The following is a 10,170-nucleotide window of genomic DNA, read 5'->3' on the forward strand; positions in this document are numbered from 1 at the left end:
TATATTTAATTTGCTTTTCACCATATTGTATGTCCTTCCCTGCACTACATAATTCAAAATTAAATATTGTTTTTGGCCTATACATACTTGAGGGGTAAGCTTATTTAGTCTCATACATTAAAGATGCACTGTTGACATACAGAGTCCAAACTTTTTATCATTGTATTGTAGATAGGTGTACACTCCAAGTACTAAGTACAAGTGTGGTGAGTGTAACAAGCAAATGTTTTTAGTCAATGGCCCAAATTTATTTTCTATATGATGGACAATAAATACATGTGTAATCAATGCCAACAGTCCAGTTTAAGTAATTGGTTTAGATTAGCCATTGGCTAAATTTTCTCCCCTTCTATAAGTTCACCGTTTCCTGTTTTAGATATTGTTGATCCTCAGAGTCCCATCTCTAATTCTTAATTCACATTCATATCAGGGTTGTTGATACTTAGAATCCACACTTGAACTTATGCTGGAGCAGTAACCAACCAGTTCAAATAACTTTCATTTATGTCCAAACAATTTGACTTTTTGCCAAATTTCACATTTATGGCAAATAATAAACAGTAAGGAGGTACAAAGGACGTCGGTGCCCCCGGGCCCCATGTTTGGTTTACAAGTCCCTAGGATGACCTAGGTGAGATAATTTCATACAGGCAGGAAATACTTAATTTGTATCCATGTCTATAGTAGCTTCAGGGACTTTGGCCCTATGTTTAAAAAATGAGGCTGAAAGAAGTTAAAACAATTCATTGATTATTGGTTAAAAAAATTGAGGCAAATTACATTAAAATTCACTTGCTGCCCATTCCCTTACGAAAATTAAAGCCTTGCAGCGAACAGTTCTGGTAAAGTCTTCATAATTGCCTGGTAAGTTTACCACAACAAGTTGTGGTAAACTTACGCATAGCTTGAGATTTTCGCATGTTGATGGATTTTGCGGCGCACATATTGTGGTATGCTTACCACGACACTCATGCATGTCCTGGTATGTTTGCCACAAAAGTTTAGGCTTTGCAGAATTTTTTTTGCGGTATACTTGCCACAAACAGGATTTACGGTATACATACCGCTATTGAAGCTGACCCCATGGGTAGGCCCCCCCAGTAGCATACCCCTACCCACACTTTGCCACGACCACTCACACTCTAGCTATTCATTCTTGTGCTCATGTAAGTTTTCAGAATGTAGCCACAGGTACAAACACTCACACACATTCACAAAAAAAAGAAAATCTTACCAGGTTTTTCATTGAATTCCTACCTTACATTTATTGCAGATGGAAATGCTAACAAATGACACAAAACAAAAGAAATCAGAAGTTCATCAACAGTTCTTTCACAGGATATCTCCCTTAGTCCATGGCATCTTGTGTTGGCATATCCAACCATATATTGGGAAGTTACTTTTGATCCAGTTGATTGTTCAGTGTCTTGGTTTACTTTCCGTAGACTACAGAAAGGGCTAAAACAAAAAAAAGAAAAACAAGAAAAGAAACATTAATGTAATCACATATACTAGCACAGTACAGTAGACAAAATGCCAAGAGAACAATCTGCCAGTCAGTATGTAATTGCAACTGCCTTGACATACCTTTCACAATGAGTCTTGCACATATCATGAAATGGAGTCCAGGTCACTAAGATATTTCAAATGGTACTTACACTTATATAGTTGCAGGCCTTGGCAATTTTGGTTACTCTTTTGGGACCAATGTGGGTTTATGAGATTGGTGATGTAGAGTTGTCATCAGCATTGCTTTTTCTCAGCATCCGTTGCCACAAAGACATGTCATCACTTCCAGCTACAAATAAGAAAATGCAATGGCATAAAAAGGAATGTAAAGGAAAAAGTCCAAGCGATTATGTTTGGTGATTTTGACTACATGTGACATGAAAACTAGTGTACTACTATATCTAAATTACTTTTAGATGGGGAGGAAGACACTACCAGTGACCCACAGCTACAGAAAGATAGGACTGAAAATATTGTATGCATGTTTTGTGTTGTAAGATTTCATGTAGAACTTGAATGAAATATCGTAAATCAATCATTGATTCGGATTTCGCCTTACAATATAATGCCAGCAAAATATTAACAGGTAACGTTGAACAAATGTCAAAATACATCAATGAAGACTTCAAAAAAAGAAACTTAAGTGTCAAAGACAGAGACGTCCAGCATGATCTTATAAATAGACGTATACTAAATTTCATGACATCAAACACATGTACAAACAATACTAGGTCAGAGTTTAAGAACTTAATTCTTACCCAACAATTCCTAAATATATTGTTTTTTCATTGTTTTATATCGTACATCGAGGGAAATTTGTATACATATAAGCAAAAGTTTCACCCTGGCCACAGTCCCCTAGAGACTGTGCCCTCGCCAAAGCAAGAGAGTGTCTCAAAGTATGTATTCCTCAGACATAGAAACTATCAATACATGTTATCGGCATGAACAGATGAAGGCCACTGCTTTGTAATTGTATACACTGTTAACCAACGTTCAACCTTGGGAGTTATTCAGACAATTGGACAGTGTTACTCGAGAATTGCACAGAACAAAAACAGATAAAATTCGTCGTTACGTTGCAGAGAAGGATAATCGAAAATTTACTTACCGAAATTCAAACGATCGCCTTGATCCTCAGGGTGTTACTAGTATATTATAAATGGTGACCATTGTTCAGTGCGGATCTCCACACGCTGATTGTGACGACGGTGACATGAAAATTAACGCGTCTTGAACATTGCCTATAGTCTGGTTCCCTGACCCATTTCCCCGGTAGAGGGCGTGGGGAAATTAGGGTCAGGTACCGGCTAATGTAAACATGGACACTATTGGGTTAAAATAAAACAAGCTGTGATTGGATGAAAGTAACACTTTTAACTTTTTCTCATGTTTCTTGGGTTTCGCACTTTCAGGCTCACTTGACACCAACTTCTTGTTTGTACCACAAAGCCGTGGAGGGGTAGAAAGAAAGACTTTTTACCTCCATGATTTAGCCACTATGATTTAGCACACGAACGTCGACATGATGCCTGGCATTTTTCACGAAATTCGGACACCATTCTATCGTTCGAAATCAATGGTCGTTCACAGTTCCAACAAAGTTTGCTTTCAATTAGCAGTGATATCGCAGCAGTACTTGTGGCATGTATCGAACGTGCTCTGGTCATTGGGGTCACGACACAGTACTGCTGCGATATCACAGCCAGCCTTCAATCACCTCTATTTCCCCGTACTTATGGATTAATCCTTTCAGTTTATGCTTCCCGTCTCGTGTGCCAATGTTTTTGGTTCGGGTACCAGTGTTCGAACATAATTCTGATCCAGTCGAATTTTGACCGGCGTTTTCATGGTAGCAGCCATATATGTTGTAGCATGTTCTGTCAGGTGACTAACCTCCGCCATCTTGAACAAAATTCTGTTCAAGATGGCTACCCGGTACCTGACCCTATATTTCCCCACGCCCTCTACCGGGGAAATGGGTCAGGGAACCAGACTACATTGCCTATAGGTTGTACATTCATAGCTAGCGTATATGAAGCTGTCACGGCGATGTCCGATGGCAAATTTCAGTGAAATTTTGTCAAAAATAGAGTGAAAAAACAGCGACAATGCACTCAGCAATTCAGAAGGGTCGTAACTCACAGTTACGAGTGAAGTGATACGTACCGGCCGCCGCGTACTATGCATATAAGAAGGGGAAGTTGGGAAACGGAATGGCCGTTTTACGCACCCCTCGCCGAGTTTGGAGGCCGATTTCCTCACAATAAGCCTCAACTATATACTAAACCAGCATCGATGGCCTCCAATACATCTTAGAATTCATACCTACAAGCCTCTTTGCGTCAAAACGACTTCTGTCCGTTTTTGGGTGCGATTTCCGTGTTTTTTGACGCGATCGCACACTTTCATTCTACAGCTGTGGGCGGGGTCAGACCAGCCGCGCTGTGATTGGCTAATTTTTCCGATCGACCCCATGATGACCTCTCTTGTTTAGATCGCTCACTGCCCGGTGGTTTCAATCTGGTTCGAACTCACAACGTATGGTATCTTGTCACCTAGCGGAGACATTAAAATTAGGCTATAGAAAGGGATTGCTGATAGGCCTATTCGAGAAGACTGTTACACCGTTACTCAAAAGCTACAACCACTGCGGGGCGAAACTATGCCCGAGTGTCTCATATTCTGCGAAGCATATTTTACCTCGGAGCACTTTTTGGCCGGTTGCTAGTGACGACAGCGAACACATTGTATCAATTTATTTTCGATAGAATATCGATCGAAATCTGCTGGCGTATCGGCTCATGCGTTCAGGTCACGTCATGAATATGTCCACAATAACCCGTATATATTGACTTGCATACCATAGTACCAACGTATCTGTTGGTTTCTTGAACTTAAATTGAATCGTCGACACTCTTTACAGTTTTTGTGATGTGTTTATGTTTCAGCACATTTTGGTGCACATTGGCCAAGTTTTGCGCCATTTTGGCTGGGAAGGTCATGCGAGTGAGCAACACAACATAGTATCAATTTCCAATAAACAATATCGATCGATAACGTTCACCGCTCGATGACAGTGGACACTTTGCGCCTGTTTGCCTCCGTTCTGTTTTATTTTTTCAAATTTACTGGAATTTTATCGTTGATATTCGCCCAAATTTGGTCTATATTACAACAAAATGACAGATATTTAGGCTGTACAACTTATGAGACGCATACTGGTCTAAAATGCGTCAATTTAAGACCCTTGTTCTGCATATGTACACGCCGTAAGATCGCCAAATTCAACGGCAACAGTCCGTATATTTCAGTGATCGGAATAAAAAATGCAAATAAAACATTTTCATGGAGAAATTCATCATTATTCATTCAATTTCATCATTATTCGTTCAAAATTGAGGAATTTGCACCGGCGAGAAGTGTGCAGTCTGTTCGGTGTATTATACGTCATTGTTTTCTATGGGAAATCAAGCCTATTTGCCGCGTTGTAAAATGAAAAATATATCTGAAAAAAACCCAAAAAACATTAATCTAATTTTTCATTTCGCTTTAATTCTTAAAGTGTTTGAGATAACACAGCTGATGAAACTTTCGTTTTATTTTTTTGAGTTTCCCTCTTATTTTATGAAATGACAAGTTAACGATCGTTTGGCTGTTGACTGTGTTTTTCACCTATTGTGTATATGAATAATTAATTATCGCATAGCTATTTTCAGATGCCAAAATGTCATAATTGAAAGGTCAACATATAAGGAATTGAATCTGCAACGCTTTCATCAATATTAAACTGTGCAGGGAGAAAATTTGGCGAAATTTTAAACATAGAGTTGAAGGCGGATTTGACTGTCTGTGATGTGCCCGTTATGATGTGTGGTGAAGACACTGAATCATGTACGGTGCTCACTGCGCGCGCGAATGTACTGTGATGTCGAGTTCTGAGACGTGAAGGTACATGATTTCACCAACTGTTTTTTACTTGAGACTTCCAACTGTGTGGTTAAGTTGCCGCTCATCTGTGTTGATGTATCAACTTCGTTCGGTGTCTCTCGGCTGTCTGTTTTGTACAAGCATTCTAGTGAGTCTGCAGTGTTTTGTTGGTGTTTTTTTTCTACACAGGATGTGTGTTTCGCAGTGGGACAAGCGTTGTGACAGGGAGGACGGCGCGCTTGGGATTATTAAAAATGCTGAAATCGGCTCTATATACAAGACAGTGAAACAAAAATTACACATTTATACATTAAACGCAAACCACCAATCTATGGACGCGGACGATGTGTACGTGTGGATTTGCTTTCCTTTTACTATACAGGGTCATAGCACTATCGATTCGCCAGTGTCTCGCCATTTATTCCAAACAAAATAACTACAATGATCCTGTTATTCACCATATCGTAATATAAAACAACTTTGGTAGAGCAGATGTGAAGTAGCCTTCATGAGTTCGAACCCGTCAAAACCACCGGGCCGTATTTATGCCTCAAACGAGCGATCAAAACAAGAGAGGTCATCATGGGTCGATCGGAAAAAAATTAGCCAATCACAGCGCGGCTGGTCTGACCCCGCCCACAGCTGTAGAATGAAAGTGTGCGATCACGTCAAAAAACACGGAAATCGCACCCAAAAACGGACAGAAGGTCGTTTTTGACGCAAAGAGGCTTGTAGGTATGAATTCTAAGATGTATTGGAGGCCATCGATGCTGGTTTAGTATATAGTTGAGGCTTATTGTGAGGGAAATCGGCCTCCAAACTCGGCGAGGGGTGCGTAAAACGGCCATTCCGTTTCCCAACTTCCCTTCTTATATGCATAGTACGCGGCGGCCGGTACGTATCACTCCACTCGTAACTGTGTCGTAACTGCCGTTCTGATATCAGATTTGCCGCTGATCTGACCATCACAACGAAGTCTTCACATGATCTATGATGTCATCAGGCGTGATACTATTACTTCCGGTACAAAGTCCTCGCAATCGCGATCGCTGTACGCGCGCGTACGTAAGTTTTTTTAAAAGTAATTCATTGAAAAGTAATTCATTGAAAAGTTGCAGCTTTCGACGGACTATCCAAGCAAAAGTGTATTGAGAGCACCAGTGGCTATGACCCGACATATCCCCACACTATGTTCTACTAGCAGTTAGCACAGCAGTGGCGCTGTGGGGCTAACCGTGCAAACTTGAAACTCATAGGCATGGCACTATACTAGAACTATTTTATAGTGTGCCTTCTTCCCAGAGATACGGGACTTCAATTTTGATGAAAACTGTGTTCTATACGACAGGCGTAAGATACAAAAAATCCAACATACCAGTCAACAATTTCTTAGATTTTTGTTCGGGCGCGTTTCTCTGGAGAGACGTACGTACGTGTACACGTCCATCGGCAGGTTTAGATGTCAATCATTTGTAAAGTGGATGGCAATACGACTAATAATTCCCTCGTCTTTCTAAGTCGGCGATTGAGTAACTAAACTGATCATATGATGGCTTCGGAAAATAATTGTCGAAAGACAAAAATAGAATGAGAGTTTTCTCGGACCGCGGTGACTGACATGCCCTGTCCGCTTATTATATTACCCAAACTGTGGCAAAGTTCTTTTCCTTCGTGGATTACGGCCGATTTTCGAGAGATTTTCGTTGCTGCCATGATTCGTGCAGATCATTGGCTCAAAACGTTACCCAATGGACAGGGAAAATGGTTTCATGGAATTTTTTTGTGGCTGCCTACAGTTTAGGCCTAAGTATGAAACAACATTGTTATCAACAGAATACCCGTCTTATATCAACTTCGTCACTTTTCTCGCCTCGATCACACAATATTATTAGCTGCTAAATAGCTCAAATTAAGCTATTTTGGCAATCCAGCGATCCCGCACCTTTATGTGCTATTGTTGATGTAATCTGGATTCGTAAAATCTTGTCACTGTGTATAGAAGTATCATTTAGAGAGTCCGGTACTTTTGTATGTGAATTTCCTAATTTCTTGGAAACTGACTAAGATTTGTCTTACAAATGTGTAGCCTATACACGTTTTAACATCCCCAGTTTTGAAAAATCAATAAATATACTATTTTTTTATCAAATTAGAGTGCAAACATGTATATCTTTATTCATGCATATGATATACATCTGCAGAAGCCAGCTGGGCACACGTTCGTAGATGTCATTTGGCTGCACAAGTTAACTTTACCCTGTAGGCCTAACCGTGCAGCCTTTAATTCTTAGGCCATTCTGTACAGTGCTGTGACCATTGTATTTACGTAAGCCTTTCATGGCAAACATACCACAAAGCAATCTGCAACTTTGTTTACTTTATTTTTGTGGTAGACATACCAAGAGAAAGATTGCTAATCACCACAAGTGCACCACTAGTGGTGACTATCGGCGCAGGATGAATAGAGTGTTTGCAGTATGCTTACCGCAAAAAATCTGTTTCGTACGGGTTGGCATAATGCTATTGCTCTAGACCATTTCAGACAAGGTACAAAACAAACCCCTAGAAAACACTGTTAAATTTCCTCTAGACTCAATACTATGAAGGAATGACCATTATAATTTTCCATCTGGAGGTTGTAACTACAGCTCCAGTTCGTTCTCGTCTATGTTTGTCAATTGTCTGCCATTTTGATTCAAACATTGAAAGCAAGCTTTGTGACTCAATCATTGAACCAAAAACACCATGTTTCTATCAAATTGTTGGATTCAAATAAGGAAAAGCTTGGGAATCACAGTGGTGATTACGTGCCATATTTTAATGTTTGTAGAAATCCAGTACTTCTTTAAGACTACTTTTGTTTTGATTGCAGTTATCAAAAGATAATGTGTACAGTAAATCACAGTGCCTATATTTGATGGACTATAAGTGAATCTTTGTCTCACTTTCTTGGAAAGGCAGGGTTTCAGACACCAATGATAATTTTTTGTGTTTACTTTGTTACTGAACATCATCTCAGAGGTCTGGAGCAGCACTGAGTCACCATGACAACATGAGATCAATCTTGCTCATAGTAACTGTACTCAGTTGTACCAGATAACCCGATGGAGTAAGTTATCATGCAAAGACTCTACAACAGCACAGAGGGTTAGCATTGATTTAGATAAGGATTTGATATTTCAGAAATACCAAGAAGAATTAGAAAAAGCATTGTGTTTTATTTTGTACATAAAAACTATCTACTGTTGATTGACCAATCAGAGTACTCAATTCAGGGTGTTTTATTTACTCGTAAAGCCTTGGTCACCAAATTCCAGAAACGAATGACAGCGCCGTATTAAGGTAGCTACATACCTTTTAGACACTTTCAGATTTTTATTTTTTTATCAATTGAACACGTCCCAAACCCCAATAAAGTATACATTTTCTGAAAGCCCTGATATAGAGCTATCCGACCAAGCACAGTGCACGGTCATTATTTGCATAGGAGTCACGTGACAAGCGTTTTGCTGAACCTTCCAAAAACCGGTTTTTCCCGCCTTATGCAAACACGCTGCAAGATTTCCAGTTGGAATTTCTTCATTGACAAGCCTTGACAATATCCTTCAAAACCGTGTCTGGGATTTTCTTTATATGCCTTTGGTTTTTTTTAATGCGCTCTTAAAGGTTTTAGATGAAGGTGCTTTTCAAGGAATTTTAATTATCACGCCATATAATTTGAATGGAGCCTCCGGGAAAAAATCGCAGACACCGTTTTGAAGGATATTGTCAAGGCTTGTCAATGAAGAAATTCTAACCGGAAATCTTGCAGCGTGTTTGCATAAGGCGGGAAAAAACGGTTTTTTGAAGCTTCAGCAAAACGCTTGTCACGTGACTCTTATGCAAATAATGACCGTGTACTGTGCTTAATCGGATAGCTCTATATTAGGGCTTTCAGAAAATGTATACTTTATTGGGGTTTGGGACGTGTTCAATTGAGAAAAAAATAAAAATCTGAAAGTGTCTAAAAGGTATGTAGCTACCTTAAAGTACTGTCCAATCAAAAGTGAACATGTCATATTCTGTAGACATCTGGTACGTTTTAATATTCAAATTTGGTAACACAGCGGAAATCAGCTGCAACACAAAATCTGCTGTGCCCTAGGGCATTTATATAATGTGCCCTAGGGCATTTATAGGATGTTCCATTACATTGGAAGGCTATTTCACAAATAAAAGTTTTAATTCATATCCTAAACATGTTACATTGACAAAGGGGACGGTTGACGTAAACACATTGAAAACGAAAATATATCAGTTAGGGGCGATAGTTTTTAAGTCGGATAAAGCCCTCGTACTCGGGCTCTTCTGGTATATAAAGTCCAACCCTACGATAAAATGTCTTGGCCTGCGGCCTCGACAATTTATCGTTGGGTTGGACTTTATATACCAGAAGAGCCCTCGTACTCGGGCTTTATCCTATACATCACAAAAAGCAGTTACAGCAAGTGGTATGTTGTTCTGAATTGAAGGTACAAGTAGACAGAGACATGGTTGTTGATGCTGCCCTCTTCCTGTGAAACAAGTGTAAAATACATTCCAGAAATTTCAGACTGGTTTGGCTGATAGTGACAAATACTTGCAGAGAACGGAAAACCCAGGAAAGGTAGGAGAAAATGAAATGTGTGATATACTGTAGTTGTTATTGTAAACTGACTGTAGTATTCATGCACTCCTTGACTACCTTGGATT

General features: G+C 39.6%; 1 long non-coding RNA gene across 1 annotated transcript; it reads right to left on the minus strand.

Moving 5' to 3' along the window:
• Positions 1-1,238: 1,238 nt before the first annotated feature.
• LOC139114832 (uncharacterized) lies at positions 1,239-2,778 on the minus strand. Its single transcript, XR_011547955.1, has 3 exons — positions 2,621-2,778; positions 1,659-1,798; positions 1,239-1,458 (listed from the first exon to the last, which is right to left on the minus strand). It is a non-coding gene; the product is annotated as an uncharacterized lncRNA (long non-coding RNA).
• Between the last annotated feature and the right edge of the window lie 7,392 nt (positions 2,779-10,170).

Source organism: Ptychodera flava, chromosome 16 (genome assembly GCF_041260155.1).
Source record: "Ptychodera flava strain L36383 chromosome 16, AS_Pfla_20210202, whole genome shotgun sequence".
Classification (NCBI taxonomy): Eukaryota; Metazoa; Hemichordata; class Enteropneusta; family Ptychoderidae; genus Ptychodera; species Ptychodera flava.